Source organism: Protopterus annectens, chromosome 8.part1 (assembly GCF_019279795.1).
Source record: "Protopterus annectens isolate FY-2018-M chromosome 8.part1, PAN1.0, whole genome shotgun sequence".
Taxonomy (NCBI): Eukaryota; Metazoa; Chordata; order Ceratodontiformes; family Protopteridae; genus Protopterus; species Protopterus annectens.
Window position 1 is genome coordinate 71699204 of NC_056742.1, and position 18653 is coordinate 71717856.

The window sequence follows — 18653 nt, forward strand, 5'->3', positions numbered from 1 at the left end:
GTTAAAGAAGAGCAGCACCTATAATCTCCCATTACACCCTGTTCTTCAGCAATTTGGAAGAGTTGTGAATTGGACATCAGGCATTAAAAAAAAACTAAAGTTCTGGTTTAATCTTATTCGAGAACAACAACAATTATTGAACAAACTATGTTCTAACACTGAATTAAGCGTAATGAAACCAGAGAAGGGGGAGTTATTGTAATAATGAACAAAATGGATTACGTCCACAAAATGTTTAGTATTTTATGTGATGATGCTTACTGTGAGTTTTCTTTGAATGAAATTCATATTGTTTATTATAAAACTGATGTTCTTTTACATGATGTATTAATGCAGGGACAAACTGATGCTGAAGTTTATAAATTTCTGTATACTGATCAGCCCTTTGATCCCTCAATCTTTGGTATCATCAAAATGCACAAGGACCTGGTGAACCCTCCACTTAGGCCAATTGTGGATGCTGGAAAGTCTAAGACCCCCCTGAAAGCCAAATTTTTGGACTTTAAACTGAATGAAGGGGTGAAGGGGCTGACCTACCTATGTAAAGACTCCTGGGATTTTTTTATCTAAATGTAAAGAAGTGATTTTAGTTACCATACTATTTTTGTCGTTTGATGTTAAAGATTTGCTCACTGTAATTCCCCATATCATAGGACTGGAGTAGTTTTATGAATTTTTAATTAGCCAGATGAATTTTACTATGAAGGAAGCCAATACTCTGGTGAAATTGATGGGAACTGTGCTAAGTAACAAGGGCAATTTTTTTGTCAAAAAAAAAGAAGAATTGTCATAGAAGCAGCATTTGTTCCTTTACTGGTAAACATAGTGATGGCACAGTGGGAAATAAAGTTTGTATTTAACAGTGTATTTGTGAGTGTTATACAAACCTTGGATGACATGTGTATTTTTCTGGGTTGACCCAGAGAACAAGATACATGAATTAATCGACTACATTAATTCCACCACTAGCTTTTTTGAGTTTGCTTACACTGGGGCAAGATTGTATCAACTACTAAACTGATGAGATTAAGAAAGATTATGAAAAGCAGAGGCTTCTTTCAAATGTATTTAGGAAGCCCACTTATTCTAATTCATTTCTTCACTTCAGTAGTTGTCATCAGATTCATAGAAAGAAAGCTGTGGTAAAAGGCCAGCTTGTTTGTTTGGCCAAAATGGTATCCATTTACGGCACTTTTATTTTGGAATGTCATAAATCAAGGGACATGTTTTTGAGGAGGGGGATACCTTTTTTCGTTTATTAAACTTATTTTAGATTAAATTATTTACAAAAGGAAAACGTTTTTTATATGCCCCTGTTGGGAAGTGAAAACAGCAGCTTGAGTAATACAGACTTTAATGAAAACAAAGATAAAAAGAATATTGGGAGTATATCCACTGGTACAGGAGAGGTTAAAAGTTTGAACAACCTGACAGCAAGAGAATTAGTCACAAAGAATATTGGTGATACTGTGAGTGGTATATCAGACTGCAATTTGTCCAATTTATGATTGCTAATATTATTTTTTTCTGAAAGAGGAAATAACCTGATGGGCTTCTAAAAATAAAAATTATGGTACCTATAAATGCGGGAGCAACAGACATTGTAACAATATTCTGGTAACAAACAATGTAATGGTTGAAAAAAATCCCTTAGCCTTGATAAATGCATTTAACTGCAACACTTAAGGAGTTATTTATCTAGCTCAGTGCTGTCAATGTGCAGGGTTTACACAGGTAAAACCCAAAGGAAGATAAAAGAATATATATATATATATATATATCTATATATATATATATATATATATATATATATATATATATATATATAGATATAGATATATAGATATACATACATGCATGCATGCATAGATAGACAAATGGATATGAACATTGTTATGACATAAGTAAACCAAAGGGTACAAAATGCCCTATATAGGCACAGTTCCACCCATCAAGATCATAAGTTCCAATTTTTTGTTTTGGAAAAGGTGGACAAGAATCCCAGAGATGGTTCATGGGTGTTGACTTTGAAAAAGACAGAACTGTGGTAGCAACTTCACTTTAATGCAGAGAATTTACCAGGTTTAAATGATATATCAGTTTCATGTCTTCTTAAGTTAAAAACTTATCAAATATGATTGCTTTTGTTAATAATACACTAAATATGGAGTTTTGTTTAAAAATTGAAGGATGTTTTACATCTTTAATTAACTAACTGCTTCCACGTAATTATTTATAAGTGGGCAGGTCACTTCAAAAATTGTCTTGTACAAGGGAGGCTTTTATTGGATAAAATGTGCCAGCTGATTTATTGAAGGTTCTAAATGTTTGTTTTTAACTGATTTATTTATTCTGAAGAAGTCCCTGTTTTACTGGGATGAAAGTGCTCATTCTGTATCTATTGTGGGGTTTGAATTTGTATTTATTGTGTGGACTGGTGCAGGCTTCTGCAACAAATTAACTGGTGGTGTGCTTGCATCTTGCTACATTTTTTACTTTTACTGGTTAAGCTACAGCTGGCCTTGAACCCAGAAGCAGCACCCTGATCACAATACTTCGTGAAGCAGTGGGCAGAACTGAAACCAACTCTTACAAATAATTGTGTCTTAGATTAGTTGCGAAAGAGAATGCTAATCAAACTTCTAGTCGGAATGAGAATGTTACAAGAAAAACTGAGCTGAAGTGATTTCCTGAATGGCATACATTAATATGCACAGCATCATTAAGAGTTAATGAATTGAATGTTCATGGGGAAAAAAAAAACTGCAAGTCAAATAAACCAATGAGGCTTCTGTAAGGAAAGGAAAATTTGATAATCTTTGAACATCAGAAGGAATTTTTTTAAGTACTGGCAACTAACCAGTATGTACTGGGAAAAAGTGCAGCTTGCAAGTCACCAAAAATATGTAAAAGGTTCATATGTTGCTGCTAGGCAGCAGACCTATTAAGCCTTTCGAAGCCTAGCCACTGCACACACAGCTAATTATTCTCCCATCTACATAGAAAGAGAGATGTGCTCTGCTTTATAGCAGGAATTTGTATCAAAGGTAGGGAAATACTGGAGCATTTATGCTGTAATATAGATTTCGATCGCCTGATTTTGTGATTGCCTTACTACCAGTCTTGCAGATATGCAATCAAGCAGGACAAAGTTGTTTAAAGCTTTGTAGGCCAGGAGTAGATAACCACATAAGAGTCTGTAGGAGACAGAGAGGAGAGGCATACGTTTTAGATGCTCTGGATATTACATGGAGCTCATTCCTGGTTTTGGTGAGGACTCGCTGGTTGGATTCAGTGCTTGGATGCAGTATATGCTTAAAGAGGAATAAGTAGAGAGGAATGATGACCTCTTTTGTCTGAGATGAGGCACCCTTAATAAATGAATGGACAAGATAGAGGTCTTTTCAAATGACAGTTGATATATGGTGATCAAATTAGAGATCATTATCCACAAAGGTGCCTAGGTTTCCAGTGACAGAGACTGTTTTAAGGGGTCTGTCACTCATGCTGTTGGTGGGTAGGAACTCCTGTTATCCTAACTGTACAAGGCTACACTTCTTCTTGTTCAGCTTTAGACAATGATCCTGACATGAAAAGTTTGTATTAGTTAGGCCATCAAGCAGGATTGAGCGTCTTCATGGTGAAATGGTGATGGCAATAGTTCATGCACTTGGTCATCCAGAGGCCCTAAATGTAAGCTTTGACATCAGAGATACACATCAAAAATGGCCAGACATGGAACCCAGGGGTGCACCTGAAGGATAGGCTAATAATCTATTCTTATAAAATGGTGTCTATTTGTGAGCCAAGTTTGCAATACAGTGAGCTACAGATGGATTTATTTTGAGTCTGACAAGTTTGGAGGCAAAACCAGAATGGAATACAGTTTCAAAATCCTTAACTATAAGTTCATACACAAGTATTAGGCAAGTAGTCGGCCAACTATTTCAAGCCTAGCCAAAAAGCCCTATTCAAAATTTCCCTCTAGCATCAAGGAGGACAAGACAAGATAGACTGGGAGAGAATTTGTGGCTGCTCATCCAGTCATATAATTTACCTTGAAGGTGGCAAGGGTGCTACTCTGGTTGATGTGTAGTGGAAGTTTGTTCCAGAGGTGAGAGATACATTGGCATGATAGATTCATATCCCAATGTATCTTATCTGCTGCTGATGGCTTAGTACCTTTAAGTGCATACTTGAGGTACCATTAGCTCTGCGAAGGAAAAGGTAGTCAAACAGGCTTGGACCTTTCGTGGTATGAAAGGCTAGACATAGATGTCCACTAAGCAGTCTATAAGAAACTGAGTACAAAGACTTGCCAGTCTCTCTCAATAACAAGATTTCTGAGTTGATTAATCTTTGTAGTTGGGAATCTTTGAGGTCTCAGGTTGTACGACATGTTTAAATATATACATGCCAAAAGACACATTATATTAAATAATGGGTCTGATAAGATACGACTAAAGGGTAATTAAGACTTGTGTGGATCTAGTGGAAATGCCTTTGGAAATCAGATGGGGCAGATAAAGTCGTTCTGAACTACTGTTGAGAAATGATAGGGAATTATCAACAAGAGTACCTAGATTCCTTACAACAGAGTCTGACTGGAGTGGTACATCTCCTATATGGTAAGTGAAACTATTTTATTTACCAAATAAATTTATGCCACATTATTTACATTTAATTTGAGACCACTGTCCTTGCACCAATTGTTAACATGGTGTAACCTGTGATGGAGCAATTGTGAGTTAGCTGAAGCTTGAATAACAACACTGAATTTACAGCCATCTGCAGTCTTAGTCAACCATAGTCTAGGACTGCTTGTCTGAAGGCTGGAGAAATATATGCCAAATAGGACAAGTCCCAAAACTGAGCCCTGTTGTACACCACTAGTACCATTTTTGCTTTAGGAAGTGGTACGTGCTACTCTAACCACATGGGTTCTGTCAGACAACCATTTAGCTATCCATCACACAATATAAGGATTTACACATCTTTCAATAGTGCCTGCATGAGAAATAGTGTCAAACGCCTTGGCCAGGTCTAAATATACCATATGCTCTGCATAACAACTATCCACTGCTTCAGTTACATTTTCAAAGAAATTAATGAGGTTAAAGAGACAGGACCTTCCTTTGACAAAGCCAAATTGATGAGGGTCTAGGGTTAAAAGATTTTCAATGGCCAGATTAATGAAGTCTGAGATAATGTGATCCATAGTTTAACATATGAGTCTGGTGAGACTAATGGGTCTATAGTTATTAGGGTCCATGGTTGGGCCACCCTTGTGTAATGGAACTACAATGACTATTTTACAGGCTTCAGAAATATAACCAGTAGAGAGGTCTAGATTAAAATGTTAAGTAGAGGTTCAGAAAGGCCATATTTGGCGCTGATAATCAGGCAACCTAGTATGTTGTCAGGGCCCAAGGGTGACATATTCTTGGTTTTTGAAAGGGCTGAGAGAAAACTTGCTCCTTAGTAATGGAAGGGGTTGGATGGGATTGTGGAACCTGTGGGATAGCTATAACCTGGGGTAGAGCAAAACTTGCACTACATTTTAGCTAGTATATTAGCTATTTCCTTGGGTCAGAGCGTCTAGTACTAATGTGGACCAACTCCAGACATTGTTGCATGCTAGTTCTTAACTTCCTGACACAACTGAAGAAAGATGTGCGGTCACTTTTGGTTTTAATAGCTATTTTAAGTTTATACTCAGCTTTGAGCTTCCTAATGGCTCTCTAAAGCTCTTTGTTAATTTGCTTAAGTGTGCTGTTATGGTAAGTAGGATGAGACCTCTTATACACATTAAGCAGTTGCTTTCTTTTGTAATATAATTTATTAATATGAGTATTCCATCACAGGAGGTTGTTTTTAAACTTCTCATTATATTTGTTGTGGATAGGGACTGCCTTAATACAACTATTTACACTGGAGCTGAAGTCAGGGACATAGGTAGCAGCTTTAGCAATGGCATCCTTCAGAGGAGGATTAAAGCAGATTTTAAGTCATTATGTAACTGTAGAAGATTTTCTTTTGAGAAGTCCTTCAACACAGAGCTATTTACAGGGGAAGTACCACCAGTTTTAAAGGAAAATGTCACTATATTGTTGTCCAATTTAACAAGGCATGATGACACGTGCAAGTAGCAGCCATATTTGTAAGGACGAGATCCAGGATATGGGGGTCCCTAGTAGGATGGCTAGCTATTTGTAGGAGAGAGAGAGAGCGAGAGAGATGGAGACAGTTAACATTTATAATGTCAATGAAGAGCTGGGTATGGTGGCCACTGGCAGGTAAGCCGTGAACACACAGTTACCCTTGTGTAGTGTTTATGTGACTCTTTCAAAAAAGCCAGATGAGTTTAATACACATGATCTACCTTTACAGAACAAAACTGATAAGACTCTAGGGTTTGCAGGTTTCCTATGACACTTTCTTTGGGGCTAATTATGACACGTCATCACCTTGTAAGTTATATTAATGAGATTAACTGGGAAACTATGACAGCTATTCTCCAGACGCCTGGAACATATCCAGTAGAGAGGCTGATGTTGAATAGTTAAACGGGATGTTTTATAGGGGTTGCTTCATACGGATCAGGAAACAGCCCAGTATGTTATCTGGACCCATATGGCAACAAAATGGAGACAGTGGAGATGAACTTATCTGCAAGCAGATTAACTACACCAGGGATTGACTGAGTGATGCTCAGCGGCAAGCTAAGTGGATTTGTAGATGTCCTGGACAGTGTTCTGCAGTTGCCCAGTGTATGATATGAGATTTTGTTAAATCTTTGACGCCTGACTATTAGTCCCAGTAGTCAAGGAGAGGATCTCAGAAACTTCACTGAAAGATGTGAGCTTAAGTGGATCATTAGACTTAGTGCCAACAAGACCCCTGACATGAATGATAAGGTGCCCCTGAAATCTATATTAAAAGCATGTAGACTTATAGCCAAGTAGCTATTTGAGTAATGCCCTTATGTTGTTACATATAGTTGATGTATGAGATTTAATGTGTGCAGCTTACCTTTGTATGCATCACATTCCCCTTATTATAGAACATTTTTTATAGAGTATTTGTTTTGTAACACTATGTTTAGAAAGGGCACAGTTCCATTGTATGTTATTTGGATTTTATTCAGGTTTAACACATTCTGTTATGGTCAGTTTGTTTTTAAACTGCTTAGTTAATGTATCATATGTCTTTTAAATTATTAGTAGATTGTATATTTGATAGCAGTTAGCCTATAACATAGCTTTTTGGTGTCAGATCCTTTTAATGAGAATACTACTTTAATAGGATTGAATGGATCAGTCACGTTTGATCAATCAGCTGTCTAACTGATATACTATAAAAGTAGAACTGTTTTTTAAGATTTATTGGTCTGAGGAAGCCCGAAGGGGTGAAAGCGCTTACCAGTGCACGAATAAATTGAATTTTTTACTATTGTTTGGACTGTTCCTGTCTTCGATATTTGTGTATAAGGAATTTATATGCTTTTGAGCATTTTTAGCCTTGGTTTGCTCCTTTACCACTTAGACTTTGTTGCTGGCTCATTGGTAAGGAGCATTTATTCCCTGGTATCATCATTTTGTGTTTAATTTACATACTATTTACTGAAAAAAACTACAAGAAAAACCTTGCTAATTTAAAGTTACTGTGTGATACTTTAACCCATGTAATATAGATCCATGGGATATATGCAAATGACCCCTTAAGGGCATCAAGTGTTTCAGCTATATGACTTTTGAATGTCCATGACTTTTTCTTTTTAAGTCTTTGTGGACACATTCAGGGCATTAATGCCAAACCCAACTAGCTGGGGACATGCATGTTTTGGCCTTCTTATGACTTCATTAGCACAGCTTAAGCGGACTGTCTGGCTATACTTTAGAAACAGAGGGTCTTTAAACCCAGCTCATCAGCATTCATTTAAAGTTGGTTAGTATGGGGAAAGTCAAACTTTTGGTAATGATCTTTTTGGCAACATCAGTTTTCAGCTAAATTTGTTGAATGAAATGCCTTTTTCACAAAGTCTTTTAGATATTGCACAATATACCCAGAGCAATGGTGTGAGGTGCACGGGTACAGGCCCTAAACTATCCCAGTGCTGACATCAATTTAAAAGTGTTGTAAAAGGGCTATAGTCTCATGATCTGCACTATTTATTTATTTCCATTTGTTTACTGGAAAAGTCTGACTGGATCTAAGCAGACCAGTTTTCAGCGGAGGCCCGGGAAGAAAAAACTCCACAGTTACTTCTTCTTTCGGCTTTTCCCGGTTAGGGGTCACCACAGCGGATCATCTTTCCGCTCATGATTGGCAGTGGAGTTTTACAGTATCGAGGTGCCAGCCCAGTGCCCAACTTTCCACAGAAGGCACACACATGCACACACTCACACCTAGGGCCAATTTAGAGGGACCAATTCACCTACTGCATGTCTTTGGGATGTGGGAGGAAACCGGAGCACCCCGAGAAAACCCACGCGCCCACAGGGAGGACATACAGACTCCACACAGAAAGCACCCCAGCTGAGAATCGAACCGGAGAACCTCTTGCTGTGAGGCGGCAACGCTAACCACTGCACCACCATGGCCGCCCCCAAAAAATAAATAAATAAAACTCCACAGTTACTAAAGTTTCTAAAAGCTTACACAAGTGTTAATAAACATAAACATGTAAAAAAGCACTAGTTTACACAAGTGCTATCAAACATGAACATGTAAAAAGCATTATAAAAGTATTTTGACGAGCATGTACAAAAGTGTTTTGACAAACATGTCCATATAAATATTTTTATACAATTTAGTAATATTAATGAATATTAATTCAATGAACTACCAGCAACAAAAATAAATATGCAAGAGTTGACTGGCCTTAAGAACATATGGTACTCATTATCTAACTTTATCAGCATATGGCAAACTACTGCCTTGAGTATTCACCACCTTCCTCAACCAAATGGCATCACAAATACTTGACTGTCTAGGGATCGAAACCTCTTCAGCATCATGAACAGAACAGTTTGAACGGATAGGTACATTTCACAGAGGATACCAATACTGTGGAACAGACTCCTCATCCACATAAAACAAAGCTCATCCCTGCCCATTTTCAATTAGATTTATGGATGGGAAACCAAAAACTTACCCAGGACTGCCTTCTATACTACTAATTGACAGAGGCAGTTTCTAAGTGCTTTACCCCATACATGAGTCTCCTCAAATTGGCAATGGTATGGTCTCAGTTATTCTTATTAGGGGCAATATATAATTATGAAGCATGGGATGGGTAAGACCAAGCTATAATCAAATGTGATTGGTTACTTTGAGCACAAAAATTGACATAAGTTAGGCTTTAATGGCTTGCAAGAGTAGCTAGCCTAATACTTACCTATAAACAAACTTTATACTGTACAGCTACTGTACAGCTACAGAACAGGATTATAAGAACATTCTCCAAAGGGCATCCTCCACTCGACATGAGCCCGGTGCTTTCCAAGACACACACACCCACACACACACACACACACACACACACACACACACACTCACTATCACATACATGCTGCCAACAGCCAGACAAATCTGGCTTCAGGGTATCTGCTACTGCAGGGCCTTCTAATAAGCCAATTAATATATTAAAGTATTGTAGTTTATAGCCATCTCCAAAGAGGGCTGATGCCAACAGTCACACCAATGCTGTGAGGTTATAAACAAAATGTGACCTACAATCTTTCATAACTGAACAAACAAAACATATTATTTATTAGAAAACAGGCAAAAAGAACAGAAAAAAAAATAACCAGGCAAACTTTCAAGCCCCCATAAACCCTGAGAACACTGCTGCCTATTTAGAACTGTTCAGAGAAACCCTATACAAGCATGTTAATAGCTGCATACAGACAGCTGTACCCACCAGGAAGAATTACAGAACTAACTCAAAAAAACAAGCCACCTTGGTGGAATCAAACCAATAGACTGTATAAAAGAAGGAAGAAAAATATGGCAAAAATTAGGAGGTGCAGCACCCAGCAGGAAGAAAGCACTTTCATCAAACTAAACAAAAACTCAGAGGAAAAATAAAGTCTACCAAAGCCAAATCTGCGGTAAATTTGGCCTACCAGGCCAAGGACATCCACAAGGTATTCTTTAGCTATGTCCACAACCTTAAAGACAATACACAATTGTGTGCAGAGTTCATTGTAAATGCAGCCACCTATACTGAAACAGAAGATGCAGCAAACCTTTCGGCTAACAAATTCAGCTCTAACTTTACCCCTCTCCCCCATCAACCTTCCCATAGTTAATACCATCAAACATAACTCCCCTGCTATCACTTAGGAACAGGTCTTTAATGCTCTCACTAAGGCTAAGAAAGTACAGTTTTGTACTTACCATAAATGTAGATGTTAGAGTGTATTCACTGCTGCAGTCATTACACTTGGGTTATCCTGCCGTCATGCGGTCCCGCAGTCAGCCAGAGTTCCAAAGTCTTGGTCCGGCGTCGGTTGCTGTCGCTTCTTCCCTGATGTCAGTGCGCCAGGGGTACATAAGATGCAGCCGACGCCATTTTCTTCAGTTTTTCTTGCCCCAGATGTCAGGTGCCCCCAAATAGGTAGGCAATACATATTGCTAATAAAACATACATAAAAGGTAAAACCAAAACCTTCAGTTACCAGCAAATACACCACATAGGTAGTATAGGGTAGAAAGGTATAGATAACTCCCAGCAAAGAAAGAGGGGATGGAGGAAGGGTAACCTGGACTGCAGCAGTGAATACACTCGAACATTTACATTTATGGTAGGTACAAAACTGTACTATGTTCATTGTGTTTCACTGCTGCAGTCATTACACTTGGGTTGAATCCCAAAGCTGAGGTAGGGTGGCTGGTTCTATAGAGGATTTGGGGTGGCTATGAGGCCCTGCAGCACTGCAGTAGCAAAGCCAGCTCTGGATTTAGAATAAAGAGGCAAGTGATAATGTTTGGTAAATGTGTGCACTGAACTCCAAGTTGCAGCTTCCAGGATATCTTTGGTAGGTACTCCTCTAAGGTAGGCAGTTGAAGTGGCTGTTGCCCTGGTGGAATGTGGCCTATTGTTGCTAAGTACAGTTTTCCCATGCTGTGTGTAGCAGAAATTAATACGGTGTCCTATCCACTTTGAAATGGTCTGCTTTGAAATAGCCTTTCCCTGTGATCCTGCAGCATATGCTACACACAATTGCTCAGTTTTCCTGAAAGCTTTTGTTTTGTCCAAGTAGAAATGTAGCTGTCTGTGTATGTCCAATGAATGCAGAAGCCTCTCTCCTTTATTCTGGGGATTTGGATAAAAAGTTGGCAAGTGGATAGTTTGGTTAAGAGCCACACTGGAGACCACCTTTGGCATAAATGAAGGGTTTGTTCTTAAAGAAACCTTGTCTTGGTGAAAAATGATGAAAGGCTCCACTGCCATTAGTGCCTGTAACTCTGAGACTCTTCGTGCTGAGGTTATTGCCAGAAGCAGAGCAGTTTTCCATGACACATATTTTAATTCTACTGAACTGGCTGGCTCAAAAGGAGGTACAGTTAGTTTTTCCAAGACAAAATTGAGGTCCCAAGTTGGTGTTGGTGCTCTCCGGGGCGGTCTTATGTTTTTAGCCCCTCTGAGGTACTGTTTTTAGCAATGGATGAGAGAAAATAGGACGATCTGTGTTGTAATGAGCCGAGATGGCAGAGGCGTGGCTCTTAATGGATGAAAAGGATAGGCCTTTGTCCAGCATCTCAGTTAAGTATTGTAATATCTGAGGAATATTTGAGACAAGAGGGTCAAAGCTTTGAGCCTGATTCCAGGCACAGAATCTCTTCCATTTTTCTGAGTAGGATTTCCTGGTGCTAGGCCTCCTGGCCTCCAAAATGACATCCATAACAGCTTTAGAGAGAGGTGTTGTCTGCTTGACTAAGGAATCCGCCATGCAGCCAGGTTTAAGGTTTTGAGCTGACTGTGCAGGATCTGATTGTTTTGTTGAGTCAGAAGATGTGGAATTTGAGGTAAAATCCATGGAGGGCCTTGAGCTAAGTTTAAGATTGGGTACCAGTGCTGGCGTGGCCAGTCTGGGGCAATCAGGATCATTTTTGGCTTTTCTTGTCTGGCTTTTAGGAGTACCTTTGAAAGGAGATGCAGTGGTGGGAAGGCATAAACTTTTAGGCCTTTCCAGCTGAACGAAAGAGCATCCACTTTCCATGCTTGTGTGTGGCAAGTCCTTGTGCAGAAATTCTGTAGTTGGCAATTCATTGGGGAGGCAAAAAGATCTATGTCTGGGCTCCCCCATTTTTGTGTTATCATGCTGAATACTTGTGGATTTAATTTCCACTCGCGAGGATCCATGATGTTTCTTCTTAAGTCATCTGCCAGAGTATTTTTTCTTTCCTGGCAGAAATTGTGCATGCAGATGAACTTGATAGGTTAGAGCTGTGTTCCACAAGGTCATGGCTTGTCTGCAGATGGGATAAGAATGAGTGCCCCCTTGCTTGTTTATGTACCACATGACTGTGGTGTTGTCTGTCTTTAGTAATAGTTGTCCTGGATGTAGAAGGTCCTTGAAAGCTGTTAGGGCATTTTGTATTGCTTGCATCTCTTTTTGATTGATGTGAAGATTCATTTGGTCTGCGGCCCATTTGCCCTGAATACATTTTCCTGCCATGTGTGTTCCCCAGGCGTAATCCGAAGCATCTGTTGTTAGTGTCTGCCTGGCTGTGGGTAGTGAAAAAGGCTGTCCCTTGTTGAGGTAACATGCCTGTGCCCACCATCGAAACTCCTGTTGTAGGCAGGGAATAAGTGGTATTACTGCTTCCAAACTGTGACAGTGTTGAGTCCAAACACTTTTTAGGTACCATTGTAATTTCCTCATATGCAGTCTGGCATATGGTATTCGTAGTATGCAGGATGCCAAGAATCCCAAGGCCTGCAGAATTTTTCTTCCAGGGAGTTGGGTTTTTGTTGCCATCAATTGAAAGTACTGAGTCAGTTGTATTTGCTTGTCTGGCATGAGATAAGCCATCTGGGCCGTTGTATTTAAGCTGGCACCCAGGAATATTATCTCTTGTGAGGGCACTAGTTTTGACTTCTTTTCGTTTACTGTGTACCCTAGGTAAATTAGCAATCTTTTTACAAACGCCAGATGCTTTAGAAGAATGTCCTTGCTCACTGCTTGAATAAGGCAGTCGTCCAAGTATGGATATATTTGAATTCCTTTTTGTCTGCAAAATGCAATTACTGGTGCCAGGCATTTTGTGAAGATCCTGGGCACAGTAGATAAGTCAAAGGGCAGTGCAGAGAATTGGTAATGCATTGAACCAGCTATGAATCTGAGGTATCTTCTGCAATTTTGTCTGATAGGGACATGCAGGTATGCCTCTTTGAGGTCCAAAGTTACAAGCCAAGCCTTCTTGCCCAGCATGGGAAGAAGCTGCTGAAGAGTCAACATTTTGAATTTCGGAACATCCAGGTAAGTATTTAGAGTTGAAAGGTCCAGTATGGGTCTCCAGGCTTTGTCCTTTCTGGGGACCAGGAAAAGTCTTGAGTAAAATCCTTGTCCTTGTTCCTGTTGTGGTACTTTTTGAATAGCTCTCATGTCCATGAATGCTGTAATTTGTTTTTGTGCCTCTGCCCATTGATTTGGTGGCAGGTCTGGCATTCCTTTTAGCCTTGGTAGAGTGTGAAAGTGGAACCTGTAACCTTGAGACACAATATTCAGAACCCATTTGTCTTGGGTGATTATATGCCAATTTTGTGAATAAAGTGCTAGTTTTCCCCCCTAAGGGAGCTTCCAAAAGGTAAGTGCTTGGCATTTGAAGGGGGAAATCATTGGGACTGTTTCCTATAAGGTTGTGACTTGTCTTCCCCTCCTTTTGGGGTTGAAGCACCCCACTGTCGTGGTCTGTAAGAGCCTTGGGGCTGTGATCTGCCTCTTGGGCGTCTGTATCTGCCTCTTTGTGGTCTGTCTGACACTGGAAAGGACCAATTTTTGGAGGGCCAATTTCTGCTAAATCGAGGTGGCTGTACTTGTAAGAAATCCTTCACTGTTTGCATAGATTTTGCCTTATCATCCATTTTCTTTAATACCTCTTCTGCCTTAACACCAAATAAAATATCATGCTGTAAAGGAGCATCTAATAATTTTGCTTTAACATGATCAGGTAAACCTTGTTCTTTTAACCAAGCATGCCTTCGTATCACAGATCCTGTAACTGCTGCTCTACAAGAAGCCTCTAATGAATCAAAACCACATTGCAGAGTATGTTTTTCCACTTGTTCAGCTGCATGCAATAAATCCTGCATTTCCTTATAGTCAGGATGTTCTGAACTTGTATGCATTTTCTGTTTTAACAGAGACATTAAATATTGTTGGTATTTAAGCATGTGAAATTGGCAATTTAAAGCCCTCACTGCTAAAGTTGCAGAAGTGTAAACTTTCCTCCCCCATCTGTCTAATGCTCTAGAGTCCCTGTCAGAGGGAACTGGATTTTTAGCTGTGGAAGCCTTTACCCCTTTGGGACCCTGGGAAATAGTTTCTGGGTCAGCAACAGGGTTTTTATAAAGAAATTTGTGAGAGTCAGGGACTCTGTAGTACCTGTCTGGCTTGACTGGAGCAGGGGGCAAAGAATCAGGGTTTAAACTGGATTCAGAGAACACATCATCCACAATATCTAACACTGGCGGAATAGCAAGAGACCTGTGCTGAGGCAATAAAAGAAAGTCTCTGAGCATTTTCTTGGATTATGAGTAATCCTGGCCTTCCCAGTGGAAATGCTCCCTCATGGTATGTAAAGTTTCCCCAAAAGAGTAATCCTCAGGAGGAGAGGCTGAAGGAATTGATTCTTCAGCATCAGAGTCCTCATAAGGGGGTAAAGAGGAATCAGAAGGAATGGAATCCTGGTCAGAGGAATCATAGTCTGTATCCTGCCTAGGCCTTTTATCTGGAGGGGGATGGGAACCCCTGATCAGAGTAATTAAGTCTTCGGCCATTTTAAGCATCTGTTTTTTAGGCATGAAGGCCTGTCCAGGTGAATGCTGTACTTGCTTCTTTGTCTTTAATGGAGTTTTAGACTTGGCTGTAGATTTAATGGCAAGTTGTGAAGGTCTGAAATCACCCTCAGAAGCCAACGCCTGCTCAGCGGCTCCGGACCCATCTGAGGGGTTAGTTTCCGTAGGCCCAATACCTTCAGTTTCCAGAGGCCTAGACATCTCCACGTGGGAGTCGGAGGCGGCCTGTGGCTCCGAGGTAGCAGGTGTCAGGGGCTGCGAAAGTGCCTCACTGAGAACCGGTGACTGGCCTAGAAGAGGCTTCATCATCAGTTTTGGGCCTCGGATGCGTATCCTTATCCCTGTCCTTGCATTTTTTGTGTATTCCGGTCGTCGGTTGTTCCGATGGCATGGTATAATTGAACCTTCGGCCAAAGTAATGGCGAGCAAAGTCAAACCGACGTTTAATAGTGTGTTTGCTAAATCTAGCACAAAACCAACAACTAGTGACGTCATGGTCTGGGCTTAGGCATGGAATACAGTAAGAATGAAAATCCTTATGAGGTATTTGCTTCCCACAAGAAATACAATTATTAACTTTTACTGACATCGGTCTGAGGCAAGAAAAAGTTTCCGCAACGGGGTACTTAGCTTTATTGAAGACTTTGGTTCTGAAATTCGAATTGAAAATCTCAGGAGTCGGCCGACCGGCACTTGCGAACTACTTTTGCTTTGGGCACCGCGCGGCAAGAAAGACTGAAGAAAATGGCGTCGGCTGCATATTACATACACCTGGTGCACTGACGTCAGGGAAGAAGCGACAGCAACCGATGCTGGACCAAGAATTTGGAACTCTGGCCGACTGCTGGACCGCCTGACAGCAGGATAACCCAAGTGTAATGACTGCAGCAGTGAAACACGATGAACATCACTGCATCAATGGGCCTAGACAATATCTCAGGATGTGTTGCAAATAAAATGAAAAATGCCCTCTGGAATCCCCTGGAATTGCTATTAACTGTCTCCTCCAAACAGGCTGCATGCCTCCTGAATGGAGAACAGCTACAGTTATCCCTCTGCACAAAGGTGGGCCATCTACAGATCGATAACTCTCACTAGTCTTATATGTAAAGCCATGGAAAGAATTATCATGGAAATGATCAATCATGGCATAGGAAACCTACAAACACTGGACCCAACCCGATTTGGTTTCATCAAGGGTAGGTCATACCTATTCAACCTGGTGAACCTCTTTGAAAAGGTCACCAAAGCAATGGATGAGGGCAAATGTTTCACACTGCGTGCCTTGACCTGGCCAAGGCATTTGACACAATACCCCACTCGAGCATTGTTGACAAACTTAAAAGAGGTTAGGTACAAACCCTTATGTCACCAAATGAATACCCGTCGAGGAGTCCACCTCTACAAAGAAGCTAGTCACAAGTGGGGTTCCACAGGGATCAGTCCTGGGACTGCTCCTTTTTGTCATTTACTTCTCTGAAGTCAAGGCCAACATCAATGGCCACTGGCTGACTACATCTTCAGATGACTGCAAATTAGGAGCTGTCAGTGAATCACCCACTGACACAAATGTTCTTCAGGAAGGGCTGACACAGACAAACAACTAGTGTCACAGCCATGGACTAAAACTAAATGCCAAGAAATGCATAAAGTATCCCTTGGGAAATCATCCACCCTGGTAACTATCATATTGACAACACACTCCTAAGAGTTCACCCATAGTCAGGGACTTGGACACACACACACACACACACACACACGCACGCACACGCACACGCACACACACACACACACACACACACACACACACACACACACACACACACACACACACGCACACACACACGCACACACACACGCACACACGCACGCACACGCACACACACGCACGCACATGCACACACACACACACGCACACACGGTAATCTAGCTTTTGACCTTCGCGTGTCTACAGTAGTGTGGAAATCATTCTATGCTGAGCAACTTGTAAGCAAAGGTATGGCATCTAGGTCCAAGTAAGTCATTGCTCCACTGTATTCGGTATTCATCAGACCTATCGATGAGTACAATGCCTCCTTTGGTATGTACCTAACCAGGCCTATCCAACAACTGGAATGTCCGCAGAGGTTCCTCACTAAAAGAATATGGGGGTAAGTAACATGTCCTATGCAGACCACCTCAAGGTCTTATCCCTCTACTCTGGTGAGGGGAGATCTACGCCTGTCATACAAGGCGCTGTCAGACCCCATTCTGATGGACCTCCTGCATATTCACAAAACAAACAGCATCAGAATTGCCAGTTCTAAAGACTTAAAGCTTGCCTGTGATATAAACAGGACCTGCTGGACAGACAGGTATGTATCCAAGAGACTACCCCTTCTCTAGAACAGGCTCCCCATCCATGTGAAGCAGAATTCCTCCTTAAATTCAAGTCTAACCGGGACAATTGGATGGAGAAAATGAAATTCACCCCTGGTTTGCCACCTATTTGGCCCCTGATTGTAAATCTTTCACCTCACAAGCCCCTGCTTTACCAGAACTTGTCAGAGATTTGGGATGCACGGCTAAGCTTAAAAAGGACCTTGTGGTCATTAGCCTAGTAAACACCTATGAGGTTTATGGCTGCAAAAATTATAAACAATGAAAGATCTTAACAGTTAGCTGACATCTGGATAACTGTAATGGCATCTACATCAGCTTTATTCCACACATCCATGGAAATACTGAAGACTAACGATAACTAATTTTCTACAGACATTCAGTAGTTTCAGATCACACCCCCAGGCAGATTACCAAAGTTTGAGCTTAATGAGTCTGGAAAAATCGGTTGCTATTTTCTTCCCTCCATATTTCATGTAAAATGCCTTATTGCTTCCAGTTTTGATAAGAATTCTAGTCACAAATAAAGAGGAAAGTGCACTGGCCATGATTCTGCTTTCTCTGCAAGTTAGAAGTTTCTCAAATCTAGAACAGTCCAAACAAAGAGGAACAGCAGTCCTGGTTCAGCACTCTTTGGGGGTTACTGTTTTCAAATTAAAACAGATTTTGCTCTATTTTAAGGTCAAGCTGCTTAGAATACATACGGTTCCAGTCCACAGTGATGTAATGCAGCTTTTGATAGACGTGGTGAGTGCGAAAACAACTCCATTCTATTATACACAGCTGCATCAGTACTACAAAGAAAGAAGTTTCACGCACCTAATAAAAAACAAGTAACTCTTGACAAATGAAATACATGTTACTGTCAAGAGTAGTGGATGCATATACAAGCTTCTCTGTGGGTGTTATAAGTTATAAATATAAACAACAGTTAGAGATGTCAAGAATGTATGAAAACAGTTTCCATTAATTCTGAAAAGGAACTAGACAATAACATGCTGATGGACCAAGCTTGTGCTAAGTTAAGGTACATGGACAGACTAAATTGAATAAGCAGTTCAAAAGATGTGATGTTTCATTGCAATCTTCAGTATCAGGCATGCAAAATATAGAACCTGAGTAACAAAATACACCTTTCAAGCAAGTAAGCTTCAATTTGACAAATGAAATGCTGCTCCTATGCCAATGTAACAAACTGAAAAGTTCAAATGTTCTCCATTATACAACACTACTCCTTGTACAT

The 18653-nt window shown here is 40.4% G+C and overlaps 1 protein-coding gene across 3 annotated transcripts in view; it reads right to left on the minus strand.

Moving 5' to 3' along the window:
- The window catches only part of DPY19L3 (dpy-19 like C-mannosyltransferase 3), a 1004768-nt gene that overhangs the window by 89586 nt on the left and 896529 nt on the right, over positions 1–18653 (minus strand). The window lies entirely within an intron of this gene.